Below are 19,309 nucleotides of genomic sequence, written 5' to 3' on the forward strand. Positions count from 1 at the left end.
GCTCGGCACACTTCTCCTCATATGATTGAGCCTGTTCTGACAGCTCTTTCTGTGAGAGGTCTTCAGCAGCCTCAAGGTGTTGCTTCAGCGACTCAGATTCAATCATCAAGTCGTCACACCTCTCTTTTTCAGACTTATATCCGTTGAATAGCACGCCCTTTTCTACCACCAAACGGTCTAATTCCGCCTTCAGAAGCAGAGAGATTTTTGCTAACCGTACGCGGCTGGATTTTGTGTCTTCCTTCACCGTAGCTGCTTTTGATAAACTCTGCAGCTCCTCATGTCTTTGAACGTCATCAAGGACTTGCAATTCCTCCAAAGTTTTGCCAAGAATTGAATTTGTCAAAATGTGTAAGGCTGTCTGGACCGCATCCTCGGATTGTGAGGGGTCAGTGTTTACCTCTACGTCCGCCATTATCTGCTATTTAGAAATTAAATAGTAGATGTAACGTTTAGGTGGTAACAGAAAATCAGAAAATCTCTTTTTCCTGATAAGCTTTACTCTTATTTAGTGATTTATCAATTAAACGTGCGTTATCTTCTAGCAAAATGAGTAAACTATTCAACTCTGTGAATATTTGTAACTGTATCTTATTTAAAAGTTTCTAAATTTTTATTATGTACCTGTTTCTCAAGGATTTACCAGTGAATAAAAATTTGTTTGGCAAAAGCTCTCTGCATAAATACCTTCATAACTTTTAAAACGCAAGATAACAGTGTTTATTCAGCTTTGAGGAAGTTTGTTAACTCAAAAGTTGCCTTACAGAAAAATAAAACGTTTAATTTCACTCTTTACCTAAAAACGAAGTGAAAACCTGTGATCCCACGTCTTCTCCACAAGATGTCAGCAGATCCTCAACAATTTTAACTCAGACACTGTTTGTGTCGTCCACTAGGGGTGCTATAACTTCCTGTGGCGTCCGGTCGTTAGCTTGTTAGCTAAAATTAGCATCGGCTTGCTTCGGTGAAAACCAACACTTCTGAATGGATTTTTTACACAAACGTGGCAAAATTTTGTCAATCAGACCTTATATCATGAAACATGAGTTTTGTGGAACAAAATTGCAGCCGTATTTAGTGAATTTAAGCACGGTAAAGCTCATTTCCGACTTGGGGGAAGTGACGTGACACGTCATCCATCCGGTCGTTAGCTTGTTAGCTTAAAATTTAGCATCGCTAGCGTAGTTCAAAAGCATCATTTTATGACGGTCTTTAAACTCAAACGTGGCGAACTTTCAGCGAATATGCTTCGAAGAATGTAAACAGCGTTTCAGAACACAGCTTTAATGCGCTTTCCAGCGTTAAAAAGCAGATTTTATTCCCTATGAAAACGAGTCTTCATTTCCGGGTGACGTGATTGACACTTCCCTCATCCAATCAGAACGTTACACACGGTCTTTCTCAACCAATGACGCAGCGTAGGGGTGAGGGGAGGTGACGTCAGTCAACCTTTCTCAGCAAATCAGAGCTTTCCAAAGCAGCAAACAACCAACCACGAAGCGTTAGCAATAACCAGCATGTTAGATTCAGCCTGAAGCTATTTCATCACTTATCGTCTTTTAAACCATCAAAATGCACTTTCTCTGCTAAAAATGTAACGAATCAACCCCCGAGCTGCACGGAGAACGGCGCTCCGTGACAAAACGTCTTTCTAGCTATTTAAAACAACTCGTTCGAAGCTCCAGAACCGAGTCGGAACCAGAACCGAATCGGACCAGAACAGCGTCTGGAACACAGTTTAAACAGAATAAAGCGTTTCCACAGCTCAAAGCCAGCTTATGTTACACATACAGACGTACAATTCAGCTTTATAAAGACTCAATGACACAATTTCAGCTTTTAAAACATTGCCAGCTTAACACAGCGTAAAGTTGCAGAGCCGAGCTCCAAGCGCTGCGTAAAGACGCACGGTTTCAGCACAGCTGATAAACTGTTATTGTACAACCTTGCCAACATGAAAATCAATGTGTACACGGTTACAATCCATTTAGGAGCGCGTAGCGGGCCACCAGTTGTAGATGAACAGATGCTGGGATATATTCATCATTTAACGCGGGTTCCTCATTTTTCTGGACTGAATAAAACGTGCATTGAATTTAAGGAAATGCAAAGTGAGACGTCATTTATATTTGACCCATCAAAATGAATGCGGTCATTTATTTACAGAATCAAATTTAACATCAAACATGTACATTAATTTGGCAAATTATGAAAATAACAACAAAGCAATCAATCAGGAAAAATCATACGGCCATGATTTTTCCGTTGCTGCACCAAAGACATTTATGAAAACTGTACAACTATGATCTTTTGCCCACATGAATGTGGGTAAGCACTTTACACAGACATTTCTAAATATCTGGGAGAATTTCTACTTGATAGAAAGTTAAAGATGAAAAGAAGTTTAGAGGGAGTTAAGATGGTATGTGAGGGAAATTAAGTGTTCACCAGAATCGACACTCTCCGGCTTTCTTCAGCTTTTCCTTACAGTACACTTAGGTGATGAAATCGGCTCCTTTACCTGGAGATGTCTCAGGTGAGATTCCGTTTAACGCACCCTTTCAGCGTCTCAGTAGGATGCTGTTACTCGTCCGAAGTAATGGCGTGGTTCTGTTCGACACATATTCACCTCAGTGGAAAATGTTATAATCCCATGGAACTCGGGAGAGCTTTGTTGTCATGTCAGGAACTCCAACAGCACTCCATCAGAACTCAGCAGAACTTGAGTAGACTCTCACCGAACTCTACGCTCTCAGAACTCTTAGAACTCCGACAACTCTCCAACTCTCTGAGTCTGTAACTCTGTGAGTCTGTAACTCTGTGAGTCCAGGAAGTACTGACATTTTAAAGACTCTTTCCCGGTTCACTTTTTGGGATTTTTCATTGGTCAGAAACGACCAGACGGGGTGGGTTTTGTGACGTAAGAGGTTAGAGACAGCGAGAATTGTTATGGGACAGCTCAGAAATGTTCTCACAGACCGAGAGGGTTTTGTTGTGGCGTGTTTAAGAAACAGGTGCAAAACATCTCTATTTACGTCTGAGAGGATTCTAAAACATGACAGTTTTAACATAACAACTTGTTTTTCGTTTGACTGTAACCTTGTAAACGCACACACTTGCTCATTCAAAAGCAGAAATCAGAAAAATGCATAATTACTCTGCAACAGCTTTTAACATGAGAATAAAAATCATTACTCAGTTAATAAAATTGATTAGTTCACTGCAACATCTAAAATGGTTTGAACTAAGACACTTTGATTATCAACATTTGTAAGATAGTAATGATAATAAAAAGAGAGTGTTCTTTTCACTTGAATCTTCAAGAAAGAAAGTCTCAGGATGGGTGAACCTGTATTTATGGATTCAAATACATGAAATGACAGCTTCTGTCCCACAAGGTTCTAAAGGTCAAGAGTTTTGACCTTAGACTTAGTTTCGACGTAGGCCTAGTCCACTACAGCAGGAAGAGGGCCACCTGCATCATGAAGGACCCCACTCACCCAGCACACACACTTTTTGCCCCACTCCCCTCAGGAAGGAGGTTAAGGAGCATTAAGTGTAGAACCACTAGACTGAGGAACAGCTTCTACCCTGAGGCTGTTAGACTCATGAATCTCTAACTAGAATAATCACTGTGAAAAACCATATCATGTTGCTGCTGATCTGTTTTAATGTTGATGTGTTCATGCGTGCACATCTGCTCACAGACTCATGTTCATGTTTGTGCTGATGTTCAATGTTTTATGTTATGAGTGCTTAGTGTATATTTAGTTGATGTTTTTCTTAGTTCATATCTTAGATGTTATTACTGTTTTTCTTATATATTTTATTGTCGGATGTAACTGGGACCCCGTGTACATAATTTCGCTCCACCACATGTACCCCATGAGGTGCGAATGACAATAAAGAAACTCTGACTCTGACTCTGATATGGGCAAAAACAACAGATTTGGGCTGCTCTTGCCTGCAGTGTGAATGTAGCCTTAGACAGGATTAGGATCTCTGGAAACTGTTTCCAGAGTGATCAAAAATGAAAGGACTGATTTCCCTCCTCAACGTCACCTCCAGAATGTTTTGATGGCTACACAATGCAAAGCATTATCTAATAAAACCCTTGGATTTTTAATTTTTTGAGGGAAGGCATATTACCTGCCACCTTTCACGTCAGAGTTTTAAACACTAAAGGCCATATTTTGTTAAGAAATGATGGAGGTACTGTACAATAATTTTGGTCAAACCTTAATAATAACATCAGTTGCAATCTGTTAGCTTATGAGTCAGACCTGACACTTTCTGTTTTGGTGTGATTAGTTGACAGTTAACAGCTGAGAAAGCATGATGAGTTGACATCAGTTGACTGGCAAGGGAGGCAGAGTCGAGTTGGCAAGTAGGGGGACAGTGTGGGACAACTAAAGTCTCCAGTATACTGCCGCGTACGTCCATTCACGCGTACGTACGCGTGTACTGTATGCAGAGGGTTCAGTCTTCGTACTCCAGCGTACACCCCGAGCAGCTGCAGAGCAGCTTCACAGACAAGGGGCGTTTACCTTCGGGACAAATTGAGGTCGCCGACTGGTCATTTGCTGAAACGCCTACTGGATTGATTGACAGGTCGGAAAAAAAAAACGAACGCTGGCAGCCTCAGCCACAGCGGTGTTCTGTGTTTATATGTTGTTAATACAAAGATCTAAAAAAAAAAAAAAAAAAAACAGAGAGCGCTGGCTCTACAGCCCACACATCAGACCAGCCCACCAGGAAATCTCCAGACCCTCCCGCAGCCATGCTGGACCTGAGTTTAATTCGCTTGTGACAAATTCCTTAATTTCTCACCATTTCAGTCATGGCATCAACGGAGGAGGAAGAGACCACTGCCTCTTGGCAAAAAAAAAACAAAAGAAAATGCCAGGTCAGAGATGAAGAATGGGAATTTAATACATTGGTGTCGCATACAAAACAGTCCGTCGCTGGGCAGTTTATTGTGCGACACCGCGTACGTGTATGCGGGCGTAAAAATTTGAGCTTTGCACGGACATGCCCTGGGGGGTACGCTCGTACCTCTGCGTACGTACGTGCGTACCTCTGCATATGGACGTACGCGGCAGTATACTGGGGGCTTTAAGGTAGTATCTCTCAAGTCTGCAACTTTTGGAGACTAGCTGGTTAATGGAACTGGCAAGGGAGTCTCAAAACATTCACAGGTCCTCACATTTTTATTTTCACATGTTGCAGAGGCTCTCAGTCTTGTCATTTGAGTTTTCAACATGTACAAAATACTGCAACAAATTTTCTCAACAAAAAAAAAATCAGAGTTGTCATGAGTGTCTCAAACCCATCTTAATTTTCTTTACATTTTATAGCTGAGCTGTATTTTTGACACATGCACAAAAAGTTCTTCATATGGCAGAAAACATCAGAGGTGACAGACTTGAATGTCCATGTCTGAATCATACACAATGCTAATGATAAATAATGATTATTTACACCACAAAAGGGCCCAAATCTGCCTAGCTTCTTTTTAAAAATGCACTCCAGAAGATTAAATTATGAACAATGAGGTAGTTGCCAAAGTGAAGACAATGTGTGTTGAGTTGGGCAACAAAGTGTGTGCACACCTCAAAGATAGATTTTTCATGCAAAATAAGCCCCAATTTTTACAAAGTGGCTGCCTTAATGTAACCATTTGCTGCTTTAGTTGCAAACAGATATCAGTGAACAGTCAGAGCCCTGTGAGATGCTACCTTCACAGTGCTGCTGCTGTTTGCAGTGATGTGTTCATGTGTTCAAGGACGCAGCATCACAAACTTAACCTCCTCAAATCAAATTTGGGGGAGTGTTGGCGCAGAGGTTAGAAGATGGGCTTGTGATCAGAAAGTCGCAGGTTCACCTCCCGGTACCGTCAACATCAAAATGTGGGTGGAAAAGGTGAAACACCCACACCTCCCTCCACCCTCATTCGCCCCACCCTGGGCCCCTGAGCAAGGCCCTTAACCCCCATCATCTGCTCCCTAAAAAACAGGTCTCTCTTGAAAATGAGTTCTCGTGGCTCAATGAGACTACCTGGATAAATAAAGGGTAAAAAAAAAAATTCATTTCAGATCTGAAGCAGTTTGAACACAGGACTGTTTTTGAGCAGAGTATTAAAAGGAGAAGCTATTTACAAACTGGGAGTGGTGGTGCAGAGGTTGGAGAAGGTGGGCCTGTGATTGAAAGATTGCTGGTTCGACTCCACAGACAGACAACATCAAAATGTGAGTGGAAAAGGTGAAGTACCCACACCTGCATCCATCCTCATTTGCCCCACTCTGGGCCCTTGAGCAAGGCCCATAACCCCCACCATCTGCTCCCCCAGGCACCCTAGATGGCAGCTCTCTGCTCCACACAGAGGGCTGTGGTAGCTCGGTGGTCTGTTGTGTTAGGAAGGGCATCCGGTGTAAAAACAATTGCCAAATCTTCTTGCGAGTTAGTTCATTATGGGGATCCCTGAGAAGGGAGCAGCTGAAAGAAGAAGAAGAAGAAGAAGAAGAAGAAGAAAAAAGTATAAGTAAATAAACTTTATTTATATAGCAATTTTCATAGATTGGATCACAAAGTGCTTTACAGAAACACAAAATACGGGCTTAAAATGAAATAAAAACAATAACAACAGCTGATAATAAAACAAACAAACAGTAAGAACAGCTGATAAAAACAGTAAATAAAACATTTAATTTGTCTGAACAAAAGTGTCTTAAGCTGCTTTTTAAAGGAATCAGCAGAGACGGCCACATGAAGAGACGGGCAAGGCATTCCACAGTCTGGGGGCTACAGCCTGATAGGATGATAGGTCACTCTGAGTTTTAAACCGAGTCTTACGGACCTTTAGGAGGTTCAGCGCTGAAGACCGAAGGATGCGGGCTGAAGAATAAGGGATCAACATTTCAGTGATGTATTGAAGAGCCTGTCCATTTAAACCTCTAAAAGTTAAGATCAAAATTTTAAAATTAATTCTAAATTTGACAGGTAGCCAATGAAGAGAAGGTAAAGCCGGTGTAATGTGAGACCTTCTACAAAGTATTAGTTCCTGTTAAAAGCCTCGCAGCAGCGTTCTGGACCAACTGGAGATGAGCAATGGCCGATTTGTTAAAACAAGTAAAAATAGAAATACAATAATGTAAACAAGAAGAGATAAAAACATGAAAAATCATCTTCAGGTCAGATTTGGATAACATTGCCTTCAATTGAGAAATATTTCTTAAATGATAAAAGCAGTTTTTTTTTTACCAGAAGCTTTGAACGTTTGTCCAACGACACTGACTGGTCGAACAGGACACCATGGTTTCTGAGGCTCGGCTGAGAAGAGGAGCCCAGAGAACCGAGGTGCTGCTTGATCCAAGGAACTGTCTGTTCAGGAGCAATGATCACGGTTTCAGTCTTGTTAGAATTTAGCTGAAGGCCATTGTTAGCTAGCCATGCCTTAATATGGGAAACACAATTTACTAATTCAGCTAACAATGCTTGCTTGATTTTTAGCATTTGCAAATGTTGCAGACAAGTTTCTGTGTGGTTAGTTGCATGTTTTTACACTTTTGTAGTAGCATATCGTAATAATTTTTGTACTTCAGATTATACAAATCTTAGTGAACACTGCAGACCATTAGAATAGCGGCCCACTGCGTCACCTGGGTGTATCTCAGGTGCGATGGGTTAAATGCAGAGAATAATTTTGCCATTGTATGGGAACATACAATGATGACAACACAGCACTTTACTTTATCTTTAACTGGTTAGATGAGAGACTTTGATGTATTGAGTTTTACTGACCCCCCTTCACGCACCCCTTTTAACAACCTAAATGTGAGTATGCGCACTTAAGTGTGAGACGAAAAACACTGGAGACGTGTCAGCATCCAGGTAGCTCAGCTCAGTGCAGATCAAACCTGCCGTCTGACGGCTGTCGTTGACACGGTGCCGCAAGTTGTGGTAACCAGCAGGGACTGTTGTAAGGGAGTTGTAAGGCTCCCTGTGGTGTGAAGCGAGTGCCTGCCCTTTTCCCAGGGCTTGTTTTGTTGTTGATGCATGATGCAGCGTGAGGCTGAAGAACATAGTAAGTAAATAATTATAAGTGGTGATCAGAACGGCTGCTATCAGCGAAGCTTTTCAATTCTTTAAATTTCACATTTCATTGTCTGAAAAAGAGACACAATGGTTTAACAAAAGCACCCTGTTTGTTTAAATATTTCATCTGTATATGATGTGCTCCCATCTGACCTTTCAAGGATTTGAGACATTTTATATCAGCATGTAAAATATGTGAATACTAATCCATAGAGCTGGGAATGGACTCACAAATGATGCATCTTGTGTTTGGCTTCAAATCTCACAGGTTTTCACACATTTAAAAGACATGAGTGACTGATTTCCATTTGGCTCTCGGGCTATTTGTACCTGTCCATTTTCTAAAAAGACCAGCAAATCGGAACCTCGCCCCCACCCAATATGCTCCTCCAGCTTGGCCATACTTCAGCGACTGGGAGCTGGGAGTTTGGTGCTACAAGACGGAGAGTGGCCCAGAGCTTTTCCCTGGTGGTCTAGATGCTGACAGTGATGTAGTGCCCGCTGTTAGATGCCAGCAGGAGAGGGGGTCAAGCTCTCAGCCTGGATGTTGGATGGTGTGTGTGAATGGAAGAGAAAAAACAGACATTATTTGTGTGTGTGAGCTCCTATGTCTGTGCATGGGCTTTCTCACACAAGATTAATGGCGACTGTTGAAGTGTTCAAGTGTAAGCTGTAGCGTTTGCAAACAGAGCTCATGCATCAAATCTGACCCACTATTGTCACTTTAACACTCCCATAGAGTGGTGCTATTATAAAACAATTAAAAATAAATGAATAAGTTAATCTAATTTGAAGTCTAAATTTAAAATTTCACCTTACTTGTTGCCAGAGTACAGCAATTTTAACTGGTAATAATAATAATAATTGTATTTCTTTTATCTCTAATATCACCATAGAAATTACATCATTTTTATATGATGAAATATGTAAAAACATGTGAGATAAGATGTGAGAAGATGCTGTTTGAAAATTTAAGATATAAAAACTGTACTTGCATAATCTGTTGATCAGTAACTGCACAGAGGGAAACAGTAGACTGAAGTGTTTATAAATGTGGAAGCCTTAACACTTTAAAAGCTTTATGATGATATCATGATGCGTATCATTACGTATCGTATCACATATTATGTGACATCATCATATCATGATACAGAGTTCATATATGGTACTTATGGATACAGGTGCATGGAAAAAAAATAGAATATCTTGAAAAAGTTCAATTTTTTGTCAGGCTTTTCAGAAAGTGGCTCAGTTGCTAGAGCTGTTGCCTTTCAGTGAGAAGGTTGCTGGATCAAATCCTGGCTGGGGGCATTTCTGGGTGGAGTTTGCATGTTCTCTCCATGCATGCATGCTTTTTCTTTTAGGGTAAAAGATAATGGATGGATTTCAGAGAGTGAAACTCATATCATATATAGTTTTGTTACACAAAGAGTGAAATATTTCAAGCCTTTTATGTTTGTAATTTTGATGATTATGGCTTACAGATAATGAAAAACCAACATTTAGTGTCTCAGAAAATTATAAAATTATGAAGAGGTTCAGTATTGTAAACTCCTGGTGTCACACCATAATCAGCTAATTATCTCCTAGACATGAGCTACAAATGTCTCATTCCTCAAATCAAGCCACTCCTGAACCAGAGACAACGTCAGAAGTGTCTTACATGCTGAGGAGAAGAAGAACTGGACTGTTGCTCAGTGGTTCAATGTCCTCTTTTCAGATGAAAGTACATTTTCATGTCATTTGGAAATCAAGGTCCCAGAGTCTGGAGGAAAAGTGGAGACACCCAGAACCCACAATGCTTGAAGTCCAGAGGGAAGTTTCAACAGTCAGTGATGGTTTGGTGTCCATGTCCTCTGCTGGTGTTGGTCCACTGTGTTTTCTGAAGTCCACAGTCAACACAGCATCTACCAGGACATTTTAGAGACTTCATGCTTGCTTCTGCTGATTAACTTTATGGAGATGCTGATTTCATTTTCTAGCAGGACTTGTCTCCTGCCCACACTGACAAAGGAACCAAAAGTTGGCTGTATTCTAATTATCTGGGACATGGGAATTTTGATTGTTCATTATTTCTAATGGATGGATGAACAATAATAAAAATGACAAAAAGTAAAGTCTTGAAATATTTCACTCTATGTGTAATGAATCTGTGTAATATATGAGTTTCAATTTCTGAAATTATCAACAAAAAATGGAACTTTTCACAGTCTAATTTTTTGAGATGCGCCTGTATGAATGTGGAAAAAGGAGTAATTTCTGAAATATTTAAAAGTTGTACTGTCAGCTCATATTCAGCCAAATACAGAAAACAAAGGATGGTGTTTCATGATATAAATAATCATGAAATCATAATTTGGACTGCTGCCCAATGTACCATATTATTTTACATCACTAGTGTTTAGCGTATATCTTGGATCCTTTAGCACAGCTGTCCCCAACCTTTTTTTGTGCCATGGACCGGTTTAATGTCAGACAATATTTTCACGGACTGGTCTTTAAGGTGTGGCGGATAAATACAACAAAATAAAATGATATGACCGGCATAAAAACTGGTATTTACACACTCTGGTCATAATAGTAAAGGTTCAACATAAGATACATCACAGAAACAAACATAAAGTGCATGAAAAATACAACTCACCATAACGCTAAATCAGTGGGAGCTCTGAGCTTGTTTCTCTGCAACGAGGCGATCCCATCTAGGGGTAATGGGAGACAATGACACCCGAAGTGTGTTGCTTATGTCCAGTCTGCTCCGTAATTTTGTTTTGGTTGCTGTCACTGCAGAAAACCCTGCTTCACACAAATAGGATGTCGGAAATGGCAACAGGTTTTCAGTGCTGTTTTTGAGATCTCAGGGTATTCTGTCATGACTTTAATCCAGAACACTGGCACTGGCTTTTTAACTCAAACTTTAATCTGCTCTGATTCAATGGGAGTCACCCAAAAAATGATTCTTTGTTTTTAAAAATCTGCATGCTGTTCCAAGTATTTCCATACCTACACTTAGGGATGGGGCCGATCCGATCCGGTATTGGTATCGGCCTCCAAAACCAGCATAATTTACGTATCGGATGTTTCCGATCCAACCTGCAGAGATTTCCGATCCATGATGCAAGTTGGCTTCAAACAATGGACTGGATTTCCTGAATGGAGGCGTGCTTCATGAACCCAGAGTAATAAGACCCGCCTCACATTCAGGAAATCCATTTCATAGTTTGCAGCCAGCTACAACGTGAGGACTGAGTTAGCAGCACTGTGGCTAACGGCTAACCAACTTTTCATTTAAACATGTCCGCTGTGTGGAAGTATTTTACACTAGAAACGCCACAAAACAAGACAGCAATGTGCAATGTCTGCAGAGCCATAGCGTCACATTAAACCATGGCAAAGCTAGTTTTACGTTGGACATTCAAGCTCCGTGGCTTCAGCGGGGAGCTACTCTTTGCTCAACTCAAAACAGGCAACTCAAACAGGCAACTCGACCCCGGCCAGCCGCGTCCAATCTGCCCCGTTCAGTCTTCCCGTCTCTGAGGAGGGACAGACTCAGCGCAGCTGACCGAAATCAAGCTGCTTGCTTCGGATTGAACAAGAAGAAAACATCGCTGAAACCCCGAAGCTCAAATGTTTAAAGAGAAGTTGTTAAACTTCATCATGATTCATGACCAACCACTATCAGTTGTAGAAAACTAAGGATTTCACAGCTTGATACTTGCAGCCAAGATATAGCTTACCCTCCGTGAGATATTTATCAGTACAACAGTAAACAATCATAAAAAAAATAAATAAAAAAACCATTATAAAGTGATGTAAAATACTAAAACCAGGAACATGTCTGTTGGTTTATGCCATGAACTTAGCATATGTTTGAAGCCATTTAACATTTTATTTTATTTTATTAATTTATTTGTTCATTTAAAAGAAATACAATTTAAAAAAATCATCAAAAAGAAAACTTTGAATGAAAAGAGTGCAGAAAGAAGAAAAAAAAATCTTATATCTGCCTCTTATTTAAAAAAATAAAAATAAAATAATTTTAAACAATCACTTAAATTAATCACTTTAATATCCACTTTAAAGCTAGGAATAAAAAACATGTTTTGTGTTAGCAGAATTTAATTCTAACTTTAAAACATATCTATCATTAAAAAAAACTTACCTCAAGTTGCCTTTTTGGACATGCATGCATATATTTGTACAAACTACTTGAGAGGAGATTATTACAGCCTCATAAAAAAATCATTGATGATCATGATATCAGAACTGGATCGGTATCAGATGATATTCAGAGTTCGGTATCGGCATCGGATCGGAAGTAAAAAAAAAAAAAAAAAAAAAAAAAAAAAAGTGGATCGGTGCATCCCTACCTACACTTTATATTGATCAACCACAGAAAATGTATTTAAAAAAAAAAAAAGTGTGACCTCCCCATTTGTTTTTACAACTCAAGGATGAACTACTTTGGCCAGTAAATTGCTACACACATATCCTGTAAATCAACCTGTATTTTACAGATTTGTCTGCTTTTGAATTGATTTGAATCACAGAAGAATTATCTCATTTGATTTCAGTATGCCCATGTAAAAATGCCAGGACTAGACTGTAACCCAGTTAAATAGCAATTATCAGCACTTTGACAGAGGCCATTTTCATTTGTATAGACTGGTGTGGGAGTAGTCCTCCTGTTCCCTGCTGGGTCTGCACTGCTCAAAGGCTCCAAGTGACAAACGACTCACCAAAAATCATCATTTTTCCTCTTTATATGCACCCTCCTCTGCTGTGTTCCCCCGACATGCTAAGCAGGCATCACGAAGTTGCTCAAATATAATTAGTGGAGACTTAACAATGGCTGCAAGACATTTTATTCATAGGATCCTAACGGGTCAAATAAACAAATAGTTATCTATAAATGTCATCTATGTAAGAGTTATACATTATCCAGCTGTAGTTCACCAGTGCTCAGTATTTCTACATGGATGCTACATTTTGTGCCTTATGAAAATAGTTCTTTGAAGTCAAAGGTGGAAACTCTGTATCCTGCCCTGTTATTGCAACTTAGCTCTTGTCTTACTCTGATCCAAGATCCAAAATTAACATGTCTTCTTTACCCAATTTTTACCTAATTTTAAAGACACATAATTGACATAAGCAAACTGTAATTACTCAGAGTATGACTCCATTGAGTCAGAGGGGCCTCCTTTGCTTCTGTATGATTTCTTTCCTCCTTCACCACACATGTGGTCTCTGTTGAGCTGGAGTGCAGATGTGCTTTAGAGCTTGGTAATCACCAGCTTGGGGCTTCTCACTGCTCGGCCCCAGTCTTTAACAGCATGTAAGCACTTACTCATTTGCCTCATGATATTATGGTAGAAAACCTTGAAAGCGACCAGCTTATTCAAACAGTTGCTTCACTATTAGGCAGCTCGTATTGACTTTACCATAAGAAACAGGAAAGTCATTTTTCAATGGTTTTCTCATGCACAGCCATTGCTGATAGAAGACTTCCTGGTTCAGCTTGTTATCTCGACTATCACATTATGAGCGTGTGAGAGTCAAAGAAATATGCGAGGCTGTAAGATAATATGGGAGGAAGTGTTTGTCCCTTTAATCTCACCAAGCCTCACAAGTGTCAGTGTTTGGAGATAACTGAAGATCTTTTTATTGACATGTGAGCCTGCCTTTCTCAGGTCGTTACCAACGGTGCCTGAGTCTCTATGCCACTTGTAATTATCAAATGTCTGGAGCATGCATATGGTAAGTGTGTTTGTAGTTGTCTGCCTCTTTGTATTTTTAAATACAAAGAGATCCTAAATGATTAGGATTAATGGTTAGTCTACATAAAACAGTATGTTTTAGAACAATTTCTTACCATAGATTTTTCAAAGTAGCAACCGTTTGCTTTTTTCTTGTATATTCTTTTACATTTTCCAACAAGCTTTTGAAATAGACAACACGGGATCAGGTCACGATCAAAACCATTTGAGGTAGTTTCCCATTTTTGTTGCTGTTTGTTTTCACACTGGTTATCCTGTCGTCATTCACAGACCTTACAACTATTTTATCTTCTGCTTCATGGTACCTTTGTAACTCAAAGGGGACTTTTGACTTTTTAACATGAGTTGAAATTGCTTCTTCCACAATGATAAACCATTTTAATTTAATGCTTTTCCAGCATACACACACAATTAAAATCTGTATTTGTGTTGCTAAAATAGAAGCTATCTAACTTGTCGATGTCTATGACATGCTCTTCTTTAAATGTGTTCAGCACAAAGTGGACTGGGTCGAAAAGCTCCTATAATCAATTTGATTTTTTTCTCAAACAGTTCTGCCACACAAATCTGTTTTTAGTTGGTTAATTTTTATTTTAATCAGTCACATCAGTTTTTATTGCACTGAATGTTGTTGAAATGTCAGAAGAAAAACCTCAATATTTGGTGCAGCTGTTGTCGAGTCTCAGGATATTTTGCCGAGGTCCAAACAAAAGATAAATCTGACGATGCAGGGCAAAAACGCACCAGGCAACAACTGGCAACAAACAAATTGCAAAGCGGATACGGCGTATAATAAATAACACGTCATTTACAGGTGATGAGTAACGAAGCACAAGTGAAGAGTCCAACTAACAAGTTACAGGTGTGGACTAAACAAGTGCAGGAAGCAAAACACACAAAAACACAGAAAAGGAAAAACTTTTCCAGAATAAAACAGAAAATAAACAGTCATGTATCAATCAGAAACTAGGAGATTTTAAACTAAAATAAATGGTAAATGTCTTCAATTAAATGCTGGTGTTTGTTTTATAAAACTAAAAATAATTAGGGACTTCCTAGAAAGGCTGCCACCTATTATTATCCACCTAAAAAGAGTCGACCTTCACCTTTAATGCGTCCTGGACCGCAATGTGTACCCCACAAATCTCGGCACCGTGATGTGTGCCATTACTTATATTGACATTTCGAGTACCATAGAGATGCAATTTACAATCAAAGATGTAATTTTTCACATTGAAACTAATTATAAATCAGACATTTTTAGAGATATTAAGGTAAAACTGAGTGTGGTGGTCGCTGTGAGCATAAATACTGAATTCAAATAAAAACATTCAAGATGGTCACCAAAGCAAAATTTAAATGGATTTACTTCAGCTGTTTTTACACATAAAGAGCTGAAATTTGGTGAGGTTATAGCTGAGAACGTTCCCCATCGCATCCTGAATCCAAATCAAAGATCCAAGATGGTCACCATAGCTTAAAAGAAAAAAAAATACTATGTCAATGATTTTTTTTGCCACAACGAGCTGAAATTTGTATGGTTGTAGCTGGGAGTGAACCCCAACACATCCATCCATTATCTTTACCCACTTATTCCTCTTCAGGTCGTGGGGGTTGCTGGTGCCCATGTCCAGCCATCACTCTGCGAGAGGCATAGTACTGTCAGATCAAAAATTTAAAATGGTCGTGATGTGACAGTCCCCCGTCAAAGTTTCTCCAGAAACTTTCTAGTTTACTTTATTAGTTGGGTGTGTACCAGTTTTTTTCCAGCGGACAAGTTGCTCCGGAGAATAAGTCGCATCAGTCAGAATAAGCATCATTGAAGAGGAAAAAACATATCGCTTTGGCGTATAAGTCGCTTTTATTATGTTTATTTAATGGTCAAAACAACTTCATTTTGCCTGGGCGGCACGGCTCCATCCATCCATCCATCCATCCATCCATCCATCCATCCATCCATCATCCATCCATCCATGCATGCATGCATGCATACATACATACATACACATACATACATACATGCATGCATGCATGCATGCATACATGCATTTATCATACATACACACATCAATACATCCATCCATCCATCCATACATCCATCGCAGTCGGAGCCACTAGCTCTCCAACATTCCTCAGCCTGCACCCGCTGAGTGAAGCGAGCGTGCACGGGAGGACTCGCTTTTGCAGTTCTTTGAAATTTAAAGCATTAGTCAATAATTTCGTTATAAATATGAAAAAAAAAATATATATATATATATATGTCGTGGGACTGATAAATCTTTGCAAAAAATTGTGACTTATATGCCAGAAAATACGGTACATCTTGATCTGGTTCTGAATTTTGCAATAAAGTGCACATCCAGTTCAAAGTATTCTCCCTGCTGATCTTGTTTAGTCTATAAACCTTATAGCCAATCTGTGCATTAGACATGCTTGTTAATAGCTACAACATCTGTGCTCGTCTGTCAACATATTCATGCAAACAACAAACAACGTAATATGATGCTTAGTGTTGGCATCCACTTAAACATATAGCACATGCTGACAAAAGGATTTTCACTCCAAACACTCAAACACACACAAAGCATCATTAATGCAACGCTGCAGATGGAATTAATTTCCCGTCATTATCATTACAGACACTTCCATCTGCTAACTGCTGGGAAAGAAAGTGTAGAGCTGGCAGATGTGGTGATGCTGAAGAGGAGGCAGAAAAATACATTAAAGATGGGAAGGAACTTCATAAAGCTTGTAGCTGTATTTCTAGGATTTTAATGTTACATTTTTGTGGTTTCTAGATGAGTCAGTAATTACATCTTTGTGAAACGAGAAATTAAATGCGCTGCTGAATGATTGTCTTATTACAGTATACTCTCCCACCACGTTAAAAAAAGAATATAATTCATGTTAATCTCTTGATAAAGGCGTGGCTGAGGTTGACAATTATCGCTAATTCTTGCAGAATGAGTAAGCGGATGCTGTTTGTCTGAAATTTTTTTTCAAAGAAAACAACAGTAAAAGGAGGAATATCTAGTCCAATGTTGTCTTTAATGGACATGCGAAATGCTAGACAGATGAAAAGACTAGCAAACAAGAAGGGACAGCAGTGAAAGCTGATGGGAAACGCGCCCTTTGACCTCTTTTTAATTACAATCTATTGGAGAAAGCCTCAGTTATTTTGTGCCAAAGACAGTTTCTTTCTTCTAATTCAGATCATTGTGTTGAATTTTTTTAAACATGCTGTTTTTCAAGCCATTGACAGAAAAGACCTGCCAACCTATGGACCTAAGCGCTGACCCTAGACTCTGTGTAAAACTCTACACTGAATCGTTAAGAAATAATGAAAGGAGCAGTGAATGGACACTCAAAAGATGTGCTGGCAGCTGGATGGATGGATGAATAGATGGATGAGATGGTGGCAGTCTGCCATTTATCCAGGCACTGTTTTGACAACAAGAGCCTCACCATGGCTTCCCTTTTGTCCAGCTTCTGTTTATTTTGTCACCTGCTTGTCTGAGGGGATTGGGGTCAGTTCAGCTGGAGCAGGGTGCTCTCTCAAACACACACTCACATACACACCTAATATACTGCCAATGAAGGAGATGACACATGCACACACACAAACAGGTCACAGGTCACTGGGTCAGTGGGTACATGAGCATGACTGTGTTTTGATTCAATTCAGCGAGTGTGTGTCTTTTGATTGCACAGCTATTTTGTGTGCATTCTGTGCTTTGCCAAGTGAATTAGGTAGAACTCCATGGTCAGGAGGAATGTTTTAAGATTCTGGAGCTGAGTCTTCCAGTTCACAGGGCCGATCTGAGCACTTGACTTGAGTCAAAACAGCTTGACTTGTTAACTTTATTGTAGCAGTCTGTAAAGGTTGATTAGTCTTACTTGAGTCCTAAACATGTAAAATAAATCTACAGTGGCACTTTAAAGTGTGTGAAGCCTTTAGAATTGTCTATATTTCTGCATGAATATGACCTAAAACACAAGTCCTAATTGTAGATAAAGAGAACCCAGTTAAAGAAATGAGACAAAAATATTATACTTGCCATTTATTTATTGAGGAAAATGATCCAATATTACATATTTGTGAGGGGCAAAAGTATGTGGACCTTTAGCAGTTATTTCTAGGTGAAATTAGAGACAGGTGTTGTCAATCAGTGGGATGATGATCAGGTGTGAGTAGAGACCCTGTATGAGATAAAGAACAATGATCTATCAAAGTCTGCTCTTCACAATGTTTGTGGAAGTGTGTCATGGCAGGAACAAAGGAGATTTCTGAGGAACTCAGAAAAAGAGTTGTTGATGCTCACCAGGCTGGAAAATATTACAAAACCATCTCTAAAGAGTTTGGACTCCACCAATCCACAGTCAGACAGGCTGTGGACATCCATCCATCCATCCGTCCGTCCGTCCGTCCGTCCGCCCGCTTATTTTTGGTCTGTGGGAGGAAACTGGAGTACCTGGAGAAATTGCACGGAGAGAACATGCAAACTCCACCCAGAAAGGACCCCGGACCGGGATTTGAACCTGAGACCTGCTCGCTGAGGGGCAGCAGCTCTACCAGTTGCACCATTGTGCTGCTCAGTTTGTGTACAAATGGAGGAAATTCAAGACCATTGTTACCCTCACTCAGAAGTGGTCGACCTACAAAGGTCACTCCAAGAGCAAGGTGTGTAATAGTCAACAAGGTCACCAAGGACCCTAGGGTAACTTCTAAGCAACTGAAGGCCTCTCTCACATTGACTAATGTTCATGTTCATGTTCATGAGTCCACCATCAGGAGAACACTTAACAACAATGGTGGTCATGGCAGGGCTGCAAGGAGGAAGACACCGCTCTCCAAAAAGAACATTGCTGCTCGTCTGCAGTTTGCTAAAGAGCACGTGGACAAGTCAGAAGACTGTTGTAACAATGTTTTGTGGATGGATGAGACCAAATATAACTTTTTGGTTTAAATGAAAAGTGTTATGTTTGGAGAAAGGAGAACACTGCATTCCTGCATATGAATCTTATCCCATGTGTGAAACATGGTGGTGATAGTATCATAGTTTGGACCTGTTTTGCTGCATCTCGACCAGGATGGCTTGCCATCATTGATGGAACAATGAATTCTGAATTATATCAGAGAATTATAAAGGAAAATGTCAGAACATCTGTCCATGAACTGAATCTGAAGAGAAGGTGGGTCATGCAGCAACACAATGACCTGAAAAACACAAGTCGTTCTACCAAATAATGGTTCAAGAAGAATGTTCATGTTTTGGAATGACCAAGTCAAAGTCCTGACCTTAATCTAATCCAGATGTTGTGGAAGGACCTGAAGTGAACAGTTAATGTGAGGAAACCACCAACATCCTAGAGTTGAAGCTGTTCTGTACAGAGGAATGGTCTAAAATTCATCCATGCTGGTGTGCAGGACTGATCAA

At 39.8% G+C, this 19,309-nt stretch overlaps 1 protein-coding gene across 1 annotated transcript in view; it reads left to right on the forward strand.

The window, feature by feature from the left end:
• Positions 1 to 19,309, forward strand: part of adamts18 (ADAM metallopeptidase with thrombospondin type 1 motif, 18) — a 96,723-nt gene that overhangs the window by 19,227 nt on the left and 58,187 nt on the right. The window lies entirely within an intron of this gene.

Source organism: Nematolebias whitei, chromosome 2 (assembly GCF_014905685.2).
Source record: "Nematolebias whitei isolate Nwh7 chromosome 2, NemWhi1, whole genome shotgun sequence".
Classification (NCBI taxonomy): Eukaryota; Metazoa; Chordata; class Actinopteri; order Cyprinodontiformes; family Rivulidae; genus Nematolebias; species Nematolebias whitei.